This window comes from Stegostoma tigrinum, unplaced genomic scaffold (assembly GCF_030684315.1).
Source record: "Stegostoma tigrinum isolate sSteTig4 unplaced genomic scaffold, sSteTig4.hap1 scaffold_66, whole genome shotgun sequence".
NCBI lineage: Eukaryota > Metazoa > Chordata > Chondrichthyes > Orectolobiformes > Stegostomatidae > Stegostoma > Stegostoma tigrinum.
In genome coordinates, this window is record NW_026728600.1 from 2,258,050 (window position 1) to 2,271,056 (window position 13,007).

The 13,007-nt window shown below is 44.2% G+C and overlaps 1 long non-coding RNA gene across 1 annotated transcript in view; it reads left to right on the forward strand.

Moving 5' to 3' along the window:
• The first annotated feature begins 4,084 nt into the window (after positions 1 to 4,084).
• LOC132209095 (uncharacterized) overlaps positions 4,085 to 13,007 on the forward strand; it is a 69,095-nt gene continuing 60,172 nt past the window's right edge. Inside the window, exon 1 of the long non-coding RNA XR_009445197.1 lies at positions 4,085 to 4,146. This is a non-coding gene — a long non-coding RNA (uncharacterized LOC132209095). The remainder of the gene's footprint in view (positions 4,147 to 13,007) is intronic.

Genomic DNA, 13,007 nt, shown 5'->3' on the forward strand with positions numbered 1-13,007 from the left:
CTAAAGTTATTTCACTCAGAATGGTTTCTAGCATGCACCATCAATCAGTGTACCTGCTAAGTTATTTTCTGAACAATTCCGATCTCTATCTGTCAATCTGATGGTACATCTTGTTTGTCACTTTTATGAGAATTCAACCCTTTGTTTCTGAGCTATTTTTCTCAATGATTTGACAAATCTATTGCTTCACTGTGTGCAGTCTAAGAGCCGTTATGAGCCAGTCTCACCAGTTAGCCACAGTAACGTACCCCCGTATCACCGTATTATACATTTTTTAGCATTATCGTATCAGCAAATTCTTTTATTAAGGGGACCAGGAGTGAGTTTTTTTTTTAACATGACGTTTTTTCTGCTTAATATTTTGATTTTAAAACATAAGACGATGGCTTGTATTTGTGAGAGGGTCATGTTGCTGTGTGCAACAGCCTGTCATTAATGGGATTATGTTCCCTGGAACAAGATTTCTTTTGTCAACAAATTACGCATGAAGTTACTTGAACACCTGGGAAAAGGATGTGTTCATTGCAGTGTGACTTCCATCAATGCACTTTGTGGAGCCCCCTGAAGCCAGAGGTACACGTATGTGTGCAGATTTGTTTTCCTCACTGAAGGAAGCACACATTAGCATACGAGTGTTTGTAACACGGGGCAGCAGACTTATTCTGGGAACTGCGGATTATACTGAGGTGCGACAAGTTGGCTAGATATAAATATCTGACATTGCGAGGGAATAAAGAGGCGCTCTCTTTGAACTGTATGTTATTCCCAAAGACAGTGACAGGATAAATGTTGGCAGCTATCTTTTTGATAGGAATCTAGAATAATGGATCAGTCTCAGCGGTAGAACAGCCTGAGTGACTGAGATAAGCAGAAATGTCTGCACGCAAATGCCTGTGAATCTGTGATCATTTCCACCTCAAGGACTGAATCACTTACTATATTCCAGAAAATGGCTTGCAATGTTTGCTGTGCTAAGGGGATCAAAAAAGTTGCAAAAACTGGATGAGTGCTAAGAAGTCAACAATGATGTCACTGAAATGAACTGTGGATGCTGGCAAATTGAAACAAAACAAAAAATGCTGCAGAAACCTAGCCAATCTAGCAGCATCTGTGGAGAGAGAAACAGAGTTCAAGTTTCACGCCTGATGTGTCTCCTCTTCAGAACAAACAATGTTGTTAAACTGCAAGTCAGGCTGTAGGTGCTAAATGATTTAAACCTGACCCAGTCTTTGAAATTCTTTTGCAGAGAAATGATCTCCCCATTTGTTTGATAGTGGCACTGAGATTGTGCTGTTGAAGTAGAAAGGACACTTTCTGTATCTCGTTGATAAATTGGTGTCTATTGCTCATCACTGAGACTGGGCGGGAGTTCTGATAGACTGCAATAGTCAACATAAAATACTGTTTTTTGAAGAACAGGGAGACTTTCTGCTATGCTAGGAATCAGATCACAATGATCCTCACTGACCATAACAGGGCTCAAACCAAGAGATTTATTTTTGTGACTAACACAGTCAAGATGTGGCATACTGTACTCACACAGTCCTGTCTTCATCACACCCCAGCTTCATGATTCTGAGTCAGAGAATCTCGATGTAGAAACATTTCCTCTATATGAGACAATCCACATTTTCTCTCAGAACAGTCCCAGCACAAGATTTAGTTAGTGAATCGTTGGAACAGGTAAAATCACTGGAAGTCGAGACTGCTTGAAGTGTAGTTACAGTTCTCACATACAGAATTGAACTGTTATTTGGATTGTTCATTTTAATCATTGATAGATGTGCCTGTAGTTTTCATTTGAAGTGGGAGCTGGAATGTTTCAGCCCTGAGAGATGTTTCTGAGGAACCATATGAGTGTTTACAGGGAGCTCCTTGGAAATGTGTCAGTGTTTACTGGGGACTCTGAGGGGGAAATTTGTCAGTGTTTCCGGTGAGGGTCAGAATGTGCCTAGAGGAAGGTGTCAGCGTTTACGGGAGGTGGGGGCGTCGCCTAGGAGAAGGTGTCAGTGTTTATTAAGGGTCCCCAGTGAGTGTGAGAGTATTTACAGAGTGCCTTTGGAGAATTAGTATGGGATTCTGGTTTGCGGTTACTTTTTTGATCTTTAAGCGCCTTCCAGACCTTTGATTGTGAACACTGGGCCTACTTATGGGGATGCGAATGAGAAGACTTTAGACAGGTATTTGAGGGCAAAGGAATCTCTCTTTATTTCGGTGCATAGAGGTAATTATAATTTGAGAAATGGGTACCTCAGTAAATTCTATGAAGTTAACACAATATACTATGAAAAGAGATTACCACTATTAGACATTATTTACTGACATACAGAAAACAAACATTTACACTGTTCTCTGATGAAGGGTCTAGTCCCGAAACGTCAGCTTTTGTGCTCCTGCGATGCTGCTTGTCCTGCTGTGTTCATCCAGCCTCACATTTTATTATCTTGGAATTCTCCAGCATCTGCAGTTCCCATTATATCTCATTTACACTGTCTGCCTGAATTCCTCCCAATAGGGTCCCAATGTACAGCTATCGATGTTAGAGTTTGGGATCTTGGGGTTTATGCTCCCATCCCAGAATGTGGTTTTGAAGTCCCAGTGGTATTCTGGATCACCACACCTGGAGCCTGGATTTGGACTGTATGAGTTTTTACGTTTGGGTGAGTCAGCTGATGCGCTAAGGTGTGTTTTGGTGAGTTCCCGATTCTCTTCACCTTTGGGTTTGTGAACGGGTTTTCACCTCACGTTGTGACTGAGGACACGTGCCTTCGGTGAAGTCAGTGATTGATCATGTTGTCGGTGTCTGGTTTGGATGGTCTGGATCAGGTTCTTGCTGTTGGTGTTTTGGTTTCAGAAAGACCCGTGTTCGGAAGCACTTTGTTCAGATTCCTCCTCCCGTACGATCGGGGCTGGCAGTTATACTGACTGTGAGTCCCATTATCTTCAATCTGCAGTTTTCACTCTGCTCTTGATGTTCTCCCCTGAGGTTAATTAGCTTTCCGATGGTTAGAGTGTGTTTGAATGGATTTGAATGTCGAGTATCTCTTTCAGCTCCAGACTGACTGTGCTGAGTAACCTGAGGTGTAAAAGTTGTCTTGGATCGGTTCCTACTATCTCATCGATCAGGGTCAGTTGGTTTCGGTCAGATGTCCTTCAAGAGAAGAGGGGCAAAATGGGATTCCAGGACTAAAAATAATTTTCTGAAGAACGGTCAAACCATGAAACGTCAGCTTTCCTGCTCCTCTGATGATGCTTGGCCTACTGTGTTCATCCAGCCCTACGCCTTGTTATCTCAATAACCCCACACAGCAACCTCCGTTCCCAGGCATAATTATTGTGTTGTGTATTTTTCACAGACTCAGTCCAACTGTCTCTTTGAGTAGTTTTGGATGGGCAGAATCCTGGACTGCAACACAAGGTTCATCAAAATGGTTTACTATTGGCGATTTTTTATTTCTTCACGGAGTCCTGCATGAATCAGTACTTGTGCAGGTTTCCCAGTGAGTGTGTCAGTATTCACAGTGAGCCTGTGGTTAATGATTCAGTATCTATAGACTTTTTCCAGTGATTGGTGTGGAGTGCTATTTACAGAATGATCACTCGGAACTATTTCAGTACCCCAGGGAGTTGCTGGGGAGTTTGTCCTCACTGCAGTGTGTGAAAGGTATTTGAGGTGTCTTTGGGGAGTGTGACAGTATTGGCAGTCTGTCTGGGGTATTCATTTCAACACATACAGTGTGTCCAGGGGGCCTTTGTTATTATTTACATGGGGTTCCCTGGCCGTGTATCACTATTTACAGGGGGTGTTCAGGGAGAATGCCAATATTAATACAGTATCCCTGGGGAGTGCGTCAGTATTTACAGGGAATCGTTACAGCATTTTAATGGATCCCGTGCAAAGCAGATTGAGGGGTAACACGACAGAGGTTTAAAAATCCTGAGCGGTATTGATAAGGTGGATGGCAGATTTCAATTCAAGAGGGTGGGGATTTCAAGGCTGGGGCATACTCAGAAGGTGAGAGGAGAAAGATTTTAATAATAAATGCATTGAATTTTGTTTTTGTTTACATAGGATTCATGTATGGGATGGACTTCCGGAGGAAGTACTGGGTGCGGGTACAGTTACAGCATTTAAAAGGCAATTGGGTAAGTGCATGAATAAGAAGTATTTGGAGGGATATGTCCCACCTTCCTGTGCTTGGCCCCAATTCAGTTTGGGTTTATGGTCGGCATGGACTGGTTGGACTGAAGAATCCAATTCTGAGATATGTGTCTCTGTATCTCTAAAAGCAGTATCCACAGGGAATCCAGGATGAGTGTGTTAATATTTACAGGGGTTCCAGAAGGGATGCATCAGTATTTACAGCATGTCCCGGGGAGGATTTTCAGCATTTCCTGGGTGTTTCTGGGGAGGGCATCAATATTAAAAGGGCATTCCTAAGAAGCGTGACCGACTTTTACAGAAATCCCAGGAGAGTGCATCAATATTTACAACAAATCCATCGGGAGTGTGCGAACAATTTCTGGGAATCTGACTGGGAGAGTTTCACTATTTATGGGAGGGCCTGGGGAGTGAGTAATGTTGACAGGGAATTCACACACGATGTGTTAGAATTTTGAGGGACCTGTGGGCAGTATATCAGTATCTGCAGAGAATCCAGGGGAATGTGTCAATAATCACTGAGTGTTCAAGAGGGAATACAACAGTATCTACAGTGGGTCTGCGGGTAAGTCTGTCAGCATTTACAACCGGTCCAGCGTGACTCTGATGATGTTTGAGTTCAGTGGGACTGTCAGTATTTACAGGGGATCTTTGTGCATGTGTCAGTATTTTTTAAAAAAGTGTTCCAATGTAATGTGGTCGAGTTTAAAAGGAATCACCACGAAGTGTCTCAGTTTTTATGGCTTCTCCGAAGGAAATTGTTAGTATTTGCCAGGACACACTCAGGGCGTATTTCACAGAATGCTGCTGACAGTGTGTCATCATTTACTTAAGATGGTGTCCACGTTAACATGGGTCTGGTGGCAGTGTGTCCGTGTAACAGACTTCCACGGAGAGACCACAGTGAGTCTGCAGTGACTGACTGTAATTTTCAGGTGTGCCCAAGGACGGTGTCAGGATTTCGTGCCTTTTGCGAGTGTGTTCATAATTGTAAGTGATTTGTGGGGTAATGAGTCAGTGTGTATAGAGATTCCCCAGTGAGTGTGTTCGTATTTACACAGTGGGTGCAGGTGGCGCAGAGGTTGAAGCAGGTAAATTTTTTTGGGTTCAGACAAAACGTGCCCAGAAACCATAACCACACTCCTCTACATCAAAGACATTTTGGAAATGACTGCCAGACTACTCGGAACTCTTGGCATCACGGTAGCCCACAAAACCACCAACACACTAAAACAGCAGCTAATGAACTTAAAAAACCCGATACAGACAACAAGCAAAATGAACGTCATTTGCAAAATACCTTGCAAGAACTGTGACAAACACTACATTGGACAAACAGGCAGAAAGCTAGCCACCAGGATACATGAACATCAACTAGCCACAAAAGACACGACCACTATCACTCGTATCCTTACATTCAGATGAGGAAGGACACCACTTTGATTGGGACAACACATCCATCCTTGGACAAGCCAAACAGAGACACGCACGAGAATTCCGAGAAGCATGGCATTCTAACCGGAATTCCACCAACAAACACATAGATTTGGAGCCAATCTACCATCCTCTGAGAAAAAGAACAGGAAATGACATCACCAACACAGGAAATGACATCACCAACCCAAGGAAACTGAAACAGACAAATAGGAAGCAGGACATAACACCAGCGCTTCACCAGAGGATCACTGATGATGTTACCTAGAATGGTGACAAAACGTCTGAAAACGAACCTTCCAGCTCAGTGAGCAAATTTGCATCCAGAGCACTAAGAATCTTAGATATTTCATTATTTCTCCCTCATTCTTCAAAATGACAATGGGACAAGCTCAGACCAATTAACTTGTCCTCATTCGAAAATCCCTCCATTCCCCCAATCAACTGAGTGAAACTTCACTGGCCTTTCGCAAATGCAAGAATATCTTTCCAAAGGGTAGCCCTGCTGTTCATAATATTCTTGGTGTAGTCTGACTCACCTTATTTATTTTAGCAAAGATTCTCCATTTTAAAACTTCATTCCCTTTTTAATAATTGTCAGAATTTGATTTGCCTTCTCTATTACCTGCTGAACGTGTAAGCTCCCTTTTTCAGATTGATACTTATGGATTCCCGAAAACCTTTGTGCAGTCAGTCTGAAACCAACACTATGAGCCTGACAGTAAGTTAGAAATGTGCTGGCCTGTATTAGAACATAGAACATAGAACAGTACAGCACAGAACAGGCCCTTCAGCCCACAATGTTGTGCCGACTATTGATCCTCATGTATGCACCCTCAAATTTCTGTGACCATATGCATGTCCAGCAGTCTCTTTAATGACCCCAATGACCTTGCTTCCACAACTGCTGCTGGCAACGCATTCCATGCTCTCACAACTCTCTGTGTAAAGAACCCGCCTCTGACATCCCCTCTATACTTTCCTCCAACCAGCTTAAAACTATGACCCCTTGTGTTAGCCATTTCTGCCCTGGGAAATAGTCTCTGGCTATCAACTCTATCTATGCCTCTCATTATCTTGTATACCTCAATTAGGTCCCCTCTCCTCCTCCTGTTCTCCAATGAAAAGAGACCGAGCTCAGTCAACCTCTCTTCATAAGATAAGCCCTCCAGTCCAGGCAGCATCCTGGTAAACCTCCTCTGAACCCTCTCCAAAGCATCCACATATTTCCTATAATAGGACAACCAGAACTGGACGCCGTATTCCAAGTGCCATCTAACCAAAGTTTTATAGAGCTGCAACAAGATCTCATGACTCTTAAACTCAATCCCCTTGTTAATGAAAGCCAAAAAACCATATGCTTTCTTAACAACCCTGTCCACTTGGGTGGCCATTTTAAGGGATCTATGTATCTGCACACCAAGATCCCTCTGTTCCTCCACACTGCCAAGAATCCTATCGTTAATCCTGTACTCAGCTTTCAAATTCGACCTTCTAAAATGCATCACCTCGCATTTATCCAGGTTGAACTCCATCTGCCACTTCTCAGCCCACCTCTGCATCCTGTCAATGTCCCGCTGCAGCCTACAACAGCCCTCTATACTGTCAACGACACCTCCAACCTTTGTGTCGTCTGCAAACCTGCTGACCCATCCTTCAATCCCCTCATCCAAGTCATTAATAAAAATTACAAACAGTAGAGGCCCAAGGACAGAGCCCTGTGGAACCTCACTCACCACTGACTTCCAGGCAGAATATTTTCCTTCTACTACCACTCGCTGTCTTCTGTTGGCCAGCCAATTCTGTATCCAGGCAGCTAAGTTCCCCTGTATCCCATTCCGCCTGACCTTCTGAATGAGCCGACCATGGGGAACCTTATCAAATGCCTTATTGAAGTGCAAGTATTACAAAGGATATGACAACAAACAATAATTGCACCCTTCAAAACAACAGAAGATGTCTGAGTTGATGAAAGGAAATTTTTTTGATCATCCTGTTCGATTCTTTTTTTGGTGTGGCTGTCAATTGCAGAATAAATAAGGTGAGGGAGGGGATTGGCATTGGGGCATATGGTTAATTGAATTTTCAAAATCACTATGACGAGTTTGAACAGGGGCTGGAGAGTATCTAGGGGGTGAATAAGGCCTCTTAAAGATCAACAAAGCCATTATATGTGGGACAACTAGAGATGGATGCAATCATAAACAAGTATTTCTCTTCAGTATTTACTGTGGAGAAAAACACAGCACCTCAGGAGCTTGGTGAAAGAAATAGTGATCACTAGAAAAGAATCCACAACTGAGAGCATGAGGTGCCAGGAGTCTAAAAATGCACAAAGGCAGATAAATCCTGAGGCCTTGATCAGGTCCATCCCAGGACATTGTGGAAGGCTAGGTAAGAAATTGTGAGGTGCTCTAGCAAGATATTTATAGTCGTCAACAGCCACGGTGAGATGTCAGAAGACTGGAGGGTGGCTAATGTTGTTGCATCACTCAAGGGGCGCAAGGCAAAGATTGGATACTACAAACCAGTGACACTGACATTCGGGTGGGCTTGAAATGGACATCAGTTACAAGCTGTGGGAGTAGGTGGGCTTGAAATGGACATCAGTTACAAGCTGGTTGCCTGAGATGGAGACTGAGAGGTCCAGGAAGGTGAAGGATGTGCTGGAGATGGCCCCACCACACCTGGCACCTTCCCCTGCAACTGCAGGAAATGCTACATTTGCCCCTACACCTCCTCCCTCACCGCTATTCCAGGCCCCAAGATGACTTTCAACATTAAGCAGAGGTTCACCTGCACATCTGCCAATGTGGTATACTGTATCCATTGTACCCGGTGTGGCTTCCGCTACATTGGGGAAACCAAGCGGAGGCTTGGGGACCGCTTTGCCGAACACCTCTGCTCGGTTCACAATAAACAACTGCACCTCCCAGTCGCGAACCATTTCCACTCCCCCTCCCATTCGTTAGATGATATGTCCATCATGGGCCTCTTGCAGTGCCACAATGATGCCACACGAAGGTTGCAGGAACAGCAACTCATATTCCGCTTGGGAACCCTGCAGCCCAATGGTATCACTGTGGACTTCACCAGCTTCAAAATCTCCCCTTCCCCCACCGCATCTGAAAACCAGCCCAGTTCATCCCCTCCCCCCACTGCATCTCAAAACCAGCCCAGCCTGACTCTGCCTCTCTAACTTGTTCTTCCTCTCACCCATCCCTTCTCCCACCCCAGCCGCACCTCTATTTCCTACCTACTAACCTCATCCCAACTCCGAGACCTGTCCGTCTTCCCTGGACTGACCTATCCCCTCCCTACCTCCCCAGCTATACTCTCCTCTCCACCTATCTTCTTTTCTCTCCATCTTCGGTCCGCCTCCCCCTGTCTCCCTATTTATTCCAGAACCCTCACCCCATCCCCCTCTCTGATGAAGGGTCTAGGCCTGAAACGTCAGCTTTTGTGCTCCCGAGATGCTGCTAGGCCTCCTGTGTTCATCCAGCTTCACACTTTATTATCTTGAATTCTCCAGCATCTGCAGTTCCCATTAACACTGACATCAGTGTTGGGTACGTTGTTGGAGGAGATCCTGAGTGACTGGATCTTCAAGCATTTGGAAAGACAAGGAGTGATTTAAGGCTAGTCAGCACGGCTTTGTGTGTGGAAAATCGTGGCTCAGAAAGTTGATTGATTTTGCTTTGCAAAGGTAGCCAGGAGATAGATGAAGGCAGATTGGTATATGGCTCTCAGAAAGGTTAGAGCACATGGCGTCCTGAGAAAGCTTGCCAGTTGTGCACAAGATGGGCTTGACAGTGGGTGCTGCCTGAGGTTTGTTGTTCTTCCTGGAGGCCTATGCATGTGCTGCCAGGTTCGGTTATGTTGTGTGTCATTTATATTGATGATGTGAATGAGAGTACAGGAGTCATGGTTAGTAAGTTTGTGGGTGACAGTAAAATTGGTGGCATAGTGGATAATAAAGGAGATTATCTAAGAATTCAATGAGACCTTGACCTATCAGGTTGATGGGATGAGGAACAGCAGATGGAGGTTAAGGTGGATAAATGTGAATTATGAATCTTGGAAAGACAAACCAAAGCAGAACACAAACAGCTTACGTTCAGGCCCGAGATGGTGTTGTCAAACAGAAAGACTTAGGGGTGCAGATCCACAGTTCCCTGAAAGCGGCGTCACAGGTAGACTAGACGGGGTTTTGAAGGTGATGTTTGGCATAGTTTGCTTTCGTTGGTTAGAGCATTGTTAATAAGAGAATGGGACGTCATGCTGTGGCTGTACAGGACATTGATGAGGCTACCAAAAAAGCATTCTTAATTATCAGGAAAAACTTATCTGGTTTACCTGTGTCCTTGAGGGAAGGACATCTGACATTCTTAGCTGCTCTAGCCGACATGTGATTTCAGACCCACAGCAATTTGGCTGACTCTGAGCTGTGCTCTGGCAGTTAGTGATAGGCAACGATTGCTCGACAAGCTCGTGACATCCTCATGCCATGAATGAATAAATAAAAGTGCATATTTCCCTCCCTACCTCTCCAGACACCTCCAGCTCAGCAATTCCTCCTGGATTTGTAACATCGTTCAGGCCCTTGCCACTTTCCGTAACACTCTCATCACCTCCAGCACCTTCAACTTTCCCTGTTCCTATCATCTCAATAAATCCCGATAATGTTTCCTGTTCCTACCGCATTTCTCTGCTAGGAAATCCCTTTAATACCTGCGTCCATACTTTGGGAGCCCTCTTTTGTTAAGCAGTCTCTTTCTTCTGATTTGTTCTGATGGGTTTTTTGTGTGGTCTTCTATGGTTCTTTCAATTCAATATATTCCTTTACACCCTGAGTAAGTCACAGGTAGGAATTTCTTGCTGAGCTTTTGTCAATGGAATTCCCTTCTTTGTTGGATATTTTACAGTGTTCCTTCAAATGATTTCCACTGTTCATTTACAGCCATACATTTCAGTCTGTTTACCTGTTTACACTGGTCATTTCTCCTCTCAATGTCATACAATTGGTTTTGTTTCTGTGTCTAATTGTTGCTTGTTTTTTGTATGCTCACATTAAAACTTCATGATCCCTTTTGAATTCCACTTTTTCATAATTTCCCTTCGGATCTCAGTATGACATGACTCATTCACGCAGCTTCATCACACAACAGTCAGTCTGGGACAGTTACATCCCTAGCCAGTTGCACAACATGTTATTCAAAGAAATGCTGACAGAAATATCCTTTGAGCTCCTCTTCAAATGCCACTGTTTTATTGCACGTACTTTGTCCATTCCAAGGAGTAAATTATCATGCACTTTATACTACAATGTCCTGTCACAAACTGATGCATAGTTTTCGTGAAGCTCTGTGCTTCCTGTCCCTTTCTGGTTGTCTTCAGCCACATCATCATGCTGTTCCATTCACTCTTTCTGTTTGGGTTTGGACATCTCCTTTCCCCTGAACCCTGTCCCTACATTCTCTCTGTCAGTTTAAAGCCCTGTCCATAAACATTATAACATGATTGGCCAGGACACTGGTCCCAGCATGGTTCCAGTTATTATTTATTCACTCATGAAATGTGGGTGTCTCTGGCTGGCCAGCATTTATTACCCACCCCGAGCTACCCTTGAACTGAATGGCTTGCTGTGCCATTTCAGTGTGTAGTTGTGAGTCAACCACGTTGCTGTGGGTCTGAAGTCACATGTAGGCCTGACCAAGTGAAGATGGCAGAATTTCCCCCCTAATTACTGAGTCAGACTCAATCATTAGTTGTCATGGGAAGCCTACTTTCAGCTTTGAGATACTGTACCTTCCGAAGACGACAGAGGAAGTTCACGGTTATCAATCCAGGCCTGTGCTGTCTTTGTGAGGATCAGCACAACAGAAGTGAAAGCAAATCTCCCACGATAGGGCGGTAATGCTGTCTCTGATCTTCCTGTTCTGTGCTTTCCCTCCATGACTGTGTCTGTGTCATGTCTTGTGGACCAGTGTCTTCAATCATTCTAACTCCTATTTCTGTCACCACCTTTCCTCTCTGCAATCCCTCCATAAATTTGAAACATATTCCAATCCTGACCACCATCCCTATCTGTGTAAATTGCTTCGGTCTGTGCAATATGCCTTATCTTGGGAGCCTCCTCCTCCAGTAACTGGAGTCATCGAGTTGTGAAGCACGGAAAGAGACCCTTTGGCCCAACTTGTTCATGCTGACCGGGTTTCCCGAACTGAACAAGTCACATTTGCCTGCGTTTGGCCTGCATCCTTACAAACCTTTCCTGTCTGTGTACCTGCCCCAATGTCTTTTCACTGTTGTAATTGTACTTACCTCAACCACCTCCTGTGGCATCTCGTTCCATATTTGCACCATTCTCTGTGTGGTAAACGTTACCCCTCAGATCTGTTTTCAAACTTTCCCCTCACCTCAAGCTTATGCTTTTGGACTCCCCTAGTCTGGGAGCAAAGACTTTGTCTCTTCACCTTTTATATGTTGCTCAAGCATTCATAAACCTCTAAAAGGTGACTCCACAGCCTCCTCTGCCCAGGTTACAACAACTTCATCCCTGATTTCCCAAACGTCCTCAGATACACTTCATCAAGCTTTTCTTGACCTCCAACAGCACTCTTCTGTCGTGTGGACTCTTTTCAAGGCATCGCTCTTTATTTCCCTGAATTTATGAGTCCTTCTCCACAGTAAGCACTGACGTGAAATCTTGTTTAAGATCTCAAATACCTCGCTTCTTCTTACCTGTTTTGGGACCTCTGCTCTTTGTGATCTTTATGAATGACTTGGATGAGGAGGTGGAAGGGTGGGGGTTAGTAAGTTTGCTGATGGTGGAGTTGTGGGCAGCATTGTAGGTTGCAATGGGACAATGACAGGATGCAGAGTTTGGCAAAGAAGTCGCAGATGGAATTCAAACCAAAAAAGCACCAAGTGATTCATTTTATAAGTTCAAATTTGAATTGGATATTCTTCACACAGAGTGTTTGGCATGTGGAATGCACTGCCAGCAATGGTCGTGGAGTCAGATATTTTAGAGACTTTTAACTGACTCTTGGATTGGCAAATGGAGGATTGTAAAATGTAGCCTGTGCAGGGTAGATTGACCTCAGTAGGATAACAGGTTGGTACAACACTGTTATTTCACGTCCCATTTTTGCCATCTGGATTTCCTTCATTAGGTGTATTCATGCACTCCCATATTCCTGAAGGGATGCATTGATCCAGCCTTGTCCCCTCTTTCTTGACCAGGGCGCCTCTATCACAGGACATCCAGTGTTTCCTGTTTTTGTCAGCGTTGTCCGTCACACTAACAAGAACATGCTGGCCCTGACCTCTTTCTTTATCTTGCTTTTAAAAGCTCCCAACTTGCCAGATGCCCCTTTACCTGCAAATAGTCTGCCCAATCATCTTT